The sequence below is a fragment of the Xenopus laevis genome, chromosome 8L, assembly GCF_017654675.1.
Source record: "Xenopus laevis strain J_2021 chromosome 8L, Xenopus_laevis_v10.1, whole genome shotgun sequence".
NCBI lineage: Eukaryota > Metazoa > Chordata > Amphibia > Anura > Pipidae > Xenopus > Xenopus laevis.
In genome coordinates this window covers 21,790,604-21,801,979 of record NC_054385.1, presented here as the reverse complement: position 1 = coordinate 21,801,979, position 11,376 = coordinate 21,790,604, and the positions used below count along the sequence as shown (strand labels likewise).

General features: G+C 37.2%; 1 long non-coding RNA gene across 1 annotated transcript; it reads left to right on the top strand.

The window, feature by feature from the left end:
* The first annotated feature begins 6,891 nt into the window (after positions 1–6,891).
* LOC121396896 lies at positions 6,892–10,376 on the top strand. The gene is made up of 3 exons (XR_005963250.1): positions 6,892–6,966; positions 9,313–9,523; positions 10,176–10,376. It is a non-coding gene; the product is annotated as an uncharacterized LOC121396896 (long non-coding RNA).
* The last annotated feature ends 1,000 nt before the right edge of the window (positions 10,377–11,376 follow it).

Genomic DNA, 11,376 nt, shown 5'->3' with positions numbered 1-11,376 from the left:
TAGTGACATAATAATTTAGACCGATAAAAGAGTTAAACCTTTTTGTGAAGATGAAACCTGTTTAACTGCTATCTTGCCAAAGGCAAAGGCTTCTTAAGCCTTTCCAGGAGATAAAATGCTTTATTAATCCAAGTATGGTATGACAAATACCTGGAACAACTATGTGCTAAAACTATCTAGCCCTGTACTTTCTCTCTTGCTGAAAAGCCATCTGTCTAAGGCAGTGATCTCCAATCAGTAGCTTGTGAGCAACATGTTGCTCTCCAACCCCTTGGATGTTGCTCCCAGTGCCTCAAAGAAGGAGCTTATTTTTGAATTCCTGGCTTGAAGGTACGTTTTGGTTGTATAAAAACCAGGTACACTGCCAAACAGAGCCTTAATGTAACCTAGTAACATAGTAAGTTAGGTTAAAAAAAGACACACCCCCATCAAGTTCAACCTTTTAACTTTTTTTTGACCTGCCTAACTGCCAGTTGATCCAGAGGAAGGCAAAAAAAACCCACCTGAAGCCTCTCCAATTTGCCTCAGAGGATGGAAAAATTCCTTCCTGACTCCAAAATCGAAAAAAAAAAACCTTCGTAATATTTAGGTGGAATCTCTTTTCTTCCAATTGGAATGGATGACTTTGTGTCAGCTGGAAAGACCTACTGGTAAATAAAGCATTAGAGAGATTATTATATGATCCCCTTATCTATTTATACATAGTTATCATATCACCCCTTAAGCACCTCTTCTCCAGTGAACATCCCCAATTTGGCCATTCTTTCTTCATAGCTAAGATTTTCATACCTCTTACCAGCTTAATAATGTAGGTTGACAATCCACCTAGGGGCTAAAAAGACCAATAACAGCACTTATTTGGCACCCAAGAACATTTTTTATGCTAGTGTTGCTCCCCAACTCCTTTTACTTCTGAATGTTGCTCACAGGGTTAAGAGGTTTGTGATCCTGCCAATACAAGCTCTTCGAGTAGAAAGATCCACAACTTCATAGCTCTCACTGTAAAAAAAACCTTTTTGCAATTTAAGATGGAACCTCCTTTTTTCTAATCTGAATGGATTCTTTTGTATCCACAGGAAAGATCTGACAGTGAATAAAGCTTTCTCTTTATCTTTAAGGATATAATGTTACAAACACCTCTGTGCACTGAGGTATTATGCTGTGTGAATTAACTACATAGACCGTCATTGCAGCCATATCATTCTGAGAAATAATTAATGTATTGATTGATATAATAAAATCTAAAAATAATTCCTATAATAATTTCTAGTGTTCCATTACCTTTTTTTTATTCTTGACACATGGGTTTATACTACTAATTGTTTCTGACAGGTTCAACAGGTTTGTGATCCCTGATCTAAGGTATCTGCCAATACAAGCTCTCCGAGTAGAGAGCTCCACAACTTCATAGCTCTTACTGTAAAAAAAAAAAACCCTTTTGCAATTTAAGATGGAACCTCCTTTCTTCTAATCTGAATGGATTCTTTTGTGTCCACAGGAAAGATCTGACTGTGAATATAGCTTTCTCTTTATCTTTTATTCTTGTCACATGGGTTTATACTACTAATTGTTTATTGGTGTTAAGCATCACATGCTCAGGAAGCTTGGCTGGCAATATATATTATCTGTAGGTCCTTCTCCATCATGGATTTGCCTAATTTTTATGGTATAAGTGGGTGGGACAGGTGGTAGTTTTTCGGTCTGAGCAAGGAGACAGTAGGACGTGTAGGGCAAATGGCAAATTAAGGTGAAACAGCCATAGGAAACCTTTATATTATATATAGTGTTGTCAGTCTGAAAACCCTATTGTTGAAGGCTAAAAGCTGTTAGGGGTAATGTGGATTGTAGTTCAAGAACAGCTAAGGGCCATTGCAGTTTTTTATTTCATGGAACCCTCAAAGTCTGATATTCTTTGGACATCCCTGCTTTCAGCCAAGGATTGGGTCAAAATAATTATATTTGTATCAGTAGAGAACTTGTGACACAAAGGAGCTCAAAAAAGATATACCTTATAAACCTTATAAGAGGAGTAAGCAGTGAATTGGTGAGTTATTTTCTAAATTTTTTAGAAAGTGGTTTCTATGAAACAATATTAAAATCCTGACAGAGAGCATTTGCCAGCAATTATGGGAAAAGTGGTACCTTTATAAAGGCCAGTTTATTATAGCTGTGGGCTATAGAGGTGAATAGAACAGAATACCCTGAACTGACCCGAAGGTCCATGAGTGGGGCTAATTGGGAGATGAGAGTTGATATGGGAGCGGAATGTAAGGCATTGAAGAAGAGAATGAGGACTTTACATAGCAAAATTAATAGGCTGACAAGAAGGAAATCGGTAGCTTTAGAAGGGTGATGAGGTGAACAGCTGCAGTGTGAACAGAATATAGTGTCTGTTTTACTCTTACACTAGTTTACACTAGTCTTTAGTCATTGCCACAATCTCTGCAATTTTCAAGGAAAGAAATGAAAACTATGTTCTGTAATAACGTCTTCAAGTGAATCTACTATAGAATTACAGTATGTGCTGGGCTGTAATTCTACAGTGAAATCTCTGATATGATGGTGATGTCTGAGCCACAACTTCACTATACATTCCAGGGAGGGGCAAGATAGGTTATTTGCACACAATAGGGTGCATTCACTTACTTTGACGCTGTGTACAAAGTGCAATTTCAAGAGCAAATGCCATTGTTTTTTTTTCTCACAATGCAGCATTTCCCTCCCAAAATTTTAAGACATTGCAGGCACAATGGGACAATGTGATATGTGCCACTGTGCTGCATCTACCAAACAGCTGCAACTGTGCATGCACTTTGTTGCAAATCTGGCGCAACAGTGTTCGATGAGTGATATCTTCATTAGGCGCAAGCAGGCTGTGTCTATTGAGGCCTCTATTAATGCAGGGAGCAAAGGGAACCCTGGAGCAAACACCTGGTCATTAAATCACTAGAGGGAAACCCCAAGTTGCCCACTGCGTCTGCAAATTGCTTTTGTGTGAGCACTCATTTTTCTGTCAATTATTTAAGCAACTCTTTAATTTCCAATTTTTAAAACAATGCAGTCAAAAAGTTAGACAGGATATATTTATAGTCATTGTGTGTGTTTGTGCTTGTTAATGCTAAAAAACAATCTGCCTACTACTGGAAAATTGGTCCAGTAACATTCTCACAATTTCAACACATCTATAACCTAGAAGTCTCACTATATGAAATTTCCATGGCTGCTTCATATATGTCTGTAATTACCCTCTTCCCAAGAGAAGGAGATGGTTAAGGTTTGTTCTTTACTCCTTGCAGCCCATTCCTCATATTGCGAGGGCATATGGAAAGAATGTATAGTGCAGTTGTGCTTCTCCCGTTACTCCATGTTTAAGAAGCATATGGGGAAATAGAGGCTTTCCTTTCAATTATCCAAAACTTTACAGACCTACACATATCCCCTGATCACATTTACGGATTTGATTTTTTTCCAAAACCCTTTACCCCCCTCTAAGCTAGCCTGGGACCATAGTGTTTATATCCACTATAGAACCGCATGCTGACCTGTTGACACTGTTGGCAGATATTGTTAATGGTTGTCCATCTAATTGAAGTAACAGGCTATTAACTCCTGCATGGGTCCAAAATAATTACTTACTGAGACTCAGGAATGTGATGAGGACAGCATCCAATCATATAACCCTCTCCCCTATCCCCATGTAATATCAATTGAATCATTGTTCTGACAACCAAATGGTAAGATCAATACAAATAAGTCCTCCACATATTTACCCACTCATGTGGCATCATTAATTTCCCACTTGACCATACCCAGTTACACCGAAATACACATCCATTATCTGTCCAAAAGCCCTGTCAACTTCCTGTAAGCCCTGCTACTTTGTTTTATAGTTTTATAGTTTTGAAATGCTGGGAAGTATGGGTAGACCATTAATTTAGAGAGGAGGCCACATGAGTGGGCAAATATGTGGAGGACTTATTCGTAACTTCTTTTAATAAACAATTGTTGGCAGGTATGCTGCTCATGTATTGCCATCTTAAAGCTATATAACCATAATCCAATTTATTTTAAATGTGTGCCAGGTCCAGTTTCACAAACTGTGGCCCAATTCATTTGCAGAAATGCAGTTACTATTGATGAGCGAATCTGTCATGTTTCGCCAAAAAATTTACAAAAGGCAAAAAAATTTTTTCGAAAAATCCATGAAACACATTGAAGTCAATGGGTGTCAAATTTTTTTACGTACAACCATTTTTTATGAGCATGACAATTTTTCTCACTCCAAATGCATTATAGTCACTTGGTGTTTTTTCTTATGGCATCTTTTTTGTCCAAATGCATTAAAGTCAACGGGGGACTTTTTTGTTGTTGCAAATTTTTGCCCCAGTTTTGCAAAAAAAATGTACAGATGGCGAAATGCGAAATCCATGGCTGGTGAAAAAATTCGCTCATCACTAGCATTTATCATTTTCTGCAACTTTGTTTTTGCTTTGCCCACAGTGGCATTGATTACTCTTTCGGGAAACTACTGTCTGCCTGTTGTAAATGTATTGGACGTTATCCTTCCATTGATCAGCTGGAAGTAATTGCCATATTATACATATGCTGCAGAATGGTTCAGGGAACAGAAAGAGGTACATTCCCCATCATAATAGTGTTCATCTATGCTGATAACTATATTGTGCAAGTGTCCAGAAAACACAAACATGTCCATTCACTGCTTTGATATACACACATATGTATTGGACGTTATCCTTCCATTGCTCAGCTGGAAGTAATTGCCATATTATACATATGCTGCAGAATGGTTCAGGGAACAGAAAGAGGTACATTCCCCATCATAATAATGTTCATCTATGCTGATAACTATATTGTGCAAGTGTCCAGAAAACACAAACATGTCCATTCACTGCTTTGATATACACACATAGTTACATTTATTGGGCAAATATAGGATTATGAAATTTTTTCTCTTCATCTAACCTGGAACAAAATGTTTTTTTACAGCATTTACAAATATTGACAACAACCAACAGTTTCTCATACATTGCCACATCTACTCAGGGTCAGACTTTGGTGTGCGAGGCCCACCAGGGCTGCTACTAGGGTTGGCACCTTTTCTGGAAAAAAATAGTCATCATTTTTACCGGCCAGGTTGGTAAAGTACTGGCCAGGTGGCAACCCTAGCTGCTTACCCCAAGGTCCCCCACACTCCCTTTGGGGCCTCTAATGCTCACCCAACACCAGACTCCCCCACCTGTGCACCTTATACTTACTTTTGCTGCAATCAGGGAAGGGAGTGCAGTGGTAGACTGGGCATGAACAGCAGAGGGCATGCGGGATCGGGTCTAGGTTAGTGGGGCCCATGTGGGCCACCAGCTCACTGTGTTTTTCACTGTGTCCCAGTCTGACCCTGTCTACTAGATAATCTTGGGTTGAATTTACTATGTGGCTATACATAAGATAATTATGGAAAAATTAAAGATTGGTTTGTAGGCCATTAACAAATTAGTATGCATCAGTTCACTCATCTCAGGTTTGCTGTGAGTTACAGATGCACAAAAATAGAAACACACACCTCACCAATATAAAATAGATATTTCCAGCAAGAAGCTCACAGATGGTGTTGGTATCAATTGTTTTGTTTGGGGCCACCTAGTGGTAAAACCATTCCCCTTCATTACTGAGATGGCAATAATGATTCTTTAATGTAATGTACTGAGAAAAAGGCTGACAGTCCATGAACCTAATTGTACAATATGATGTGAATAATATGTGAATTAATGTATTTGAGACTCAAAACTTTTTTCAATACCATAAAACAAAATATTTTTAACATTATAATATAACATGAATTTTGTGTGTGTGTGTGGATTTAGATCATATTCATGTCTGATAATTAAGGCAAAACTATTAAAAGACATAAGCTACCATAACAACAATACCTAATAATAAGCATATTAAATAATACAGTTGGCAATTTTGAAATTAGTTTAATTTAAAATTAGTTTAGAAAAGACTTTATGATTATAAAATCAAGCAAACGTCATTTTTAAAAAGAAGTCAGAATATATCTGAAAAGAAAATAACTGTAAATAGTAACGGAAATAAGAACATAAGCATTGTAAGGATTATATTGTATGCTTGATAAATCTTTTAATAGGATGCTAGGAAAAAAGGCAACATAAATGTAAAGTTACAAGAACCAGTGAAGTAATCCAACACACACACTGTCCAGAAAGTGCTGACTGTCCGAGCTCACAGAAGCAGTGCTACAGTAATACAGTAGGTCTATTTTGACAACACATTTCTGCTTGATTCTAAGATTCCTGAGCTCAGTGAAAACCAATCCCTCTCACCAAGTGATTGGTTGCAGATAGCAGCAGTTGTTTTCAACATCCTTGTGTATTTGAAGCTTGAATTATGTGTGTTATTTATATTCCTGATGAACAGGCAACTTTTGGGCTGGCTTTACCATTATGGAAATGAGGACGCTTCTTCCTTAAGGGGCAAAATGCTGAGCATACAATGTGAGCAGCTTTATAAACGCTTCCCTCCTGTTCTCTTGGGCTTTTTCTTCTCAGTTCCAGGTCAGTACAACTACCTGCTGGGATTGAGTTTTTGCTAATGCATGTCCTATTACATTCAAACACTACAACTCTAGTCTTTCCTTTCAACACATAAGAAGTCAGAACTTCTATATATTGCATTTTGTAAAATTTGTACATTTTACAATTTAAATTTTTTAAATGTAAAATTATTTTTTTTCCACTTGTAATTTAAAGCATACACTTACAATTACATTAATTAGCATTTTGCATAGTTATTATAATGCATATAGAGAGTACAGTTACTAACAGAAATTGCTGATAGATTGAAATATAACTGATTTTTTTAAAAAAAACTATTTTCTTCTTTTTTAAAAGGGGGAATCAGTTATTTCCTCATCCTCATCTGCACTGAAAAGTAAGTGAAAATCTCATGTAAAATTACTATTAGAAATTATTAAAATGCTTTCTAAAATATAAAGATCTATTAATAGTATTATTATGTTATTTATTAATAATAATAGAACAATAATTGCCATAGGGTGCAAGACCCTATTTTATGATTTACAAGTCCAAAGTTACAATAGTTTGTTTTTTTCTTTATAATAAACTTTGCTTTACTATGCCTAAAGCCCTAGACAGTGTTGCACTTAATAATTCACACTCCCGTTTACTAAGTAATTTGCATTAGGAGGGTGGGAGATAGCAGCAATTAAATCACCATGTGCACAACTTAAATAAAAACTAAAGGCAGAACAAAACAAGCTTATATTATCCAACTTGTCTTTGCTTATGTATGTGAATATACATGTTGTGTGTATATACATGTTGTGTGTATATATATATATATATATATATATATATATATATATATATATAAATACTTGGGGTGTCCGCATTCTGTCTCCTTTGAAGCTGAGGTGCACGATCAATTTGAATGATATAAGTGATGAAGGGATCAGCACACTCTTGTAAAGTTGAATCAAGTGTTTTTATTTGTAATGTGTGTTATGCTGTGTTACAAATAAAAACACTTGATTCAACTTTACAAGAGTGTGCTGATCCCTTCATCATATATATATATATATATATATATATATATATATATATATATATATATATATATATATATATATATATACATATATATATATATATATATATATATGTGTATATATATATACATTACCTCCATCAGGGAGCACGAGGGGGCAGTTGTGTTTGGGGTTTGGGGTTTTGTGTCTTAGGGGAGGACACATGCTTCACTGTCAGCCTGCTGCAAGCTTTAGAAAAGAGGACGGAAGCTTCGGTGTCAGCATGATTCTTCACCTATTCAGTTCTTTGCGTTCCCCTCCAGCCTATCCAATCCCAACGCTGCTTCACCGGGACTTAAACTTGAATGACCAATGAGGGTACAGAGAACTCAAAGAACTGAATAGGAGAAAAATCATGCTGAACCGGAGCTCCCGTCCTCTCTTCTAAAGCTATCAGGTTAGGAGGCACACACCCTGGAAAATAATTTTGAGGTGCTAATCCACAGGAGGCTCCCCATGTGGGTCTCCAAAGCTAACATACAAAAAACATCAAGTAAGGATTGCACACCCAATGTGAAAATTAAAGAAATATTTATTACATCAAAAGAAAAAGGTAACAAAAAATACCAAAACAAGTAGTGAGCCCAACACATTTCGACCATGGTGGTCTTCCTCAGAGGCACAAAATATGTAGCCCAATTTTCACATTGGGTGTGCAATCCTTACTTGATTTCTCTCTTCTAAAGTTTGCAGCAGGCTGACAGCAGGGGGGCCCGGCTAATCAAGTAAGTGAAGCATGGCCGGGCCTCCGTTAAGACCCAAACTTATGGGGGAGTCTGGCAAGCAATTTTTGTTAATTTTGGGGGGCCTGACCACCAGTGGCTTTTTATAACTTGTGGGGGAGGGCAGGCCATCAATATTTTTTTTTACTTGCGGGGGGGGCCCTGATCAATGTCTTTTTATAACTTGTGGGGGGCCCAGGCCATCAATATTTTTTTCCACATGCAAGGGAGGTGTGTCGAGATCACAATGGCTTTTTATAACTTGTGGGGTGGGTGCCCAGGCCATCAATATTTTTTTTACTTGCAAGGGAGGGGGGGCGAGATCCCAATGGCTTTTTATAACTTGTGGGTTGGGGGCCCAGGCCATCAATATTTTTTTCTACTTGTAGGAGGGGGCCCTGATCAATGGCTTTTTATAACCTGCGGGGGGGGGGGCCAGGCCATCAGTATTTTTTTACTTGCAAGGGATGGGGGGCGAGATAACAAATAGCTTTTTATAATTTTGTGGGGGGTGGCCTAGGCCATCAATATTTTTTTTTACTTGCAGGGGGCCCCTGATCACCAATGGGTTTTTTTATAACATGTGTGGGGGCTGGCCACCAATGGTTTTTTATAACTTAGGGGGTTTACTGTTTTAGCTTTTTACTGAGGGGTGGGCGAGATATGGGGTGGGGCTTGGGGGCCCCAAAAATGTTACCGTACAGGGCCCCGTGATTTCTGGAGGTGGCCCTGTATATATATATATATATATATATATATATATATATATATATATATATATATATATATATACACACACACACACATACCAGAGAGGGGATTGTTTCAATATACATTTCCTGACCAGATTACATTTGTATATGTGTATGTTGTATTTATTTCCAAAAAGCATGGGACAGTATGAATTTGTATGAATACAATAATTATAGTGATATTATAATATTGTAGAAGCCATCAACCATGGGAAACTCGGAAATTTCCATCTTTGGGGAGGCCTCCCAATATCTCTGCAAGAGTGAGAAAGAAAGAATTGAGGCCCAGAATAAACCCTTTAATGCCAAGAACACTATATTTGTAGATGATGCAAAGGAATTGTATGTTAAAGATATGATTACAGCACAAGAAGATGGCAGTCACAGTGAAGACTGACAGTGGCCGGGTAAGTATGTTTGACAAGTAAACTTTAAAAGGTATCTAGAGATAAAACTTAAATGGTAGTTTACATAATTTCCACCTTTTTTCTTACTGTTCCAGACTGTAGATACCCCCAAAATCCTCCTAGACATGACTATGATACCTAAATGAGGCCTCTGTGCTGTACAATCTCAAAGAGCGTTATGCAGCATGGATGATCTATGTTAGTTATACAGATACTGAAATCCTGTCTAAAATTGGTCCTTTAGTACTATTTATCTTTCCAGTTAGAAAGAGTAACAACAGCAAATTAGTATTTAGCTTAATTATTCCATTTATTTTTTTTATCCAAAATATTTTATTTATTATTATTATTATTTTATTAGATTATAAACTGTTGAGGCCATTATGAGACATCAACAAAATTTACAGATTAGAATTTTTTTTAATGTACAAAGACATTAAGGGGGGTGATTTTTCAAGGTTCGAATTAAAATTTTTGCCATGATTCAAAGTTTTTTGCACATTCAGATTTTTTTATAAATAAGCAAACATTCAAGCTTTTTTAGATTGTGAGTTTATTCTAAATCAATAAAGTCTGATCTTGCCATATAGCACGCTTGTTCTTATAGCATTGCTATTATTCTAAATCTTTGTATATCAATTTTATCTTTTAGACTTACTCTGGCCTTTTCTGCGTCACTGTGAACCCTTACAAGTGGCTGCCAATGTATAACCCAGAGGTTGTTGCCCGCTACAGAGAAAAGAAGTGTGTAGAATTCCCACCTCACATCTTCTTCCTTTCTGATAATGCCTACCAGAAACGGAACTAGAGGAGGCGGGCCCTGGCACAGGACGCGCAGCCTGGCCCCCGCCCCCCTCCGTACACCCGGAACTGGCCGGGGAACATGCGGCGGGCGGACTGCCGGGGGGCCCTGAGGGGGTGCGGGCCCTGGCCCGCTCGCACCCCCTGTTCCCCCGGTAGTTCCGCCCCTGATGCCTACCAGGCCATGTTGACAGGTAAAAACTCCTTCTTTCTCTGAAGTTGTTTTAATATTTATCTAGATTGTGCAGATAACCAGTTTGCATATCTTCTGCTATAGCTGAAAAGCAAAAGCTGTTCGTTTGAAAGTTGGTTTTAAATCCTGTGACAGTCACTAATTGCCTTCATTTATATTTGCAGATTGTGAAAATCAGTCTGCCCTTATTACATATGTAACATTTTTATTGTTTTTTTATCCAGTTAGCTGGATACCTATTTTCTAAACTGTTAGGGGCACATTTACTTAGCTCGAGTGAAGGAATAGAATAAAAAATACTTTGAATTTCGAAGTGTTTTTCTGGCTACTTCGACCATCGAATTGGCTACTTCGACCTTTGACTACGACTTCGAATTCGAACTAAAAATCGTTCGACTATTCGACCATTCAATAGTCGAAGTACTGTTTCTTTAAAAAAAACTTCGACCCCCTACTTCGCCACCTACCGAGCATCAATGTTAGTCTATGGGGAAGGTCCCCATAGGCTTTCCAAAGTTTTTTTGATCGATGGATTAAAATCCTTCGAATCGTTCAATTCATATCTAAGTGAGCAACTTAAAAAAGATAGCATTATTGCTAAATATCCCACTTAAAGACAATCTGTTGTGACCATTGTTTGTGTTTTATATTTTGCATACCTGGACTGACATAAGCACCACTGTAGAACAGTGGTGCTTAGACAATGTTTTCAGAATATCACAGCCTATACGTAGTTTAAATTATATATATATATATATATATATATATATATATATATATATATATATATATATATATATATATATATATATATATATATATATATATATATATATATATATAATGCTTTCTATTTGAC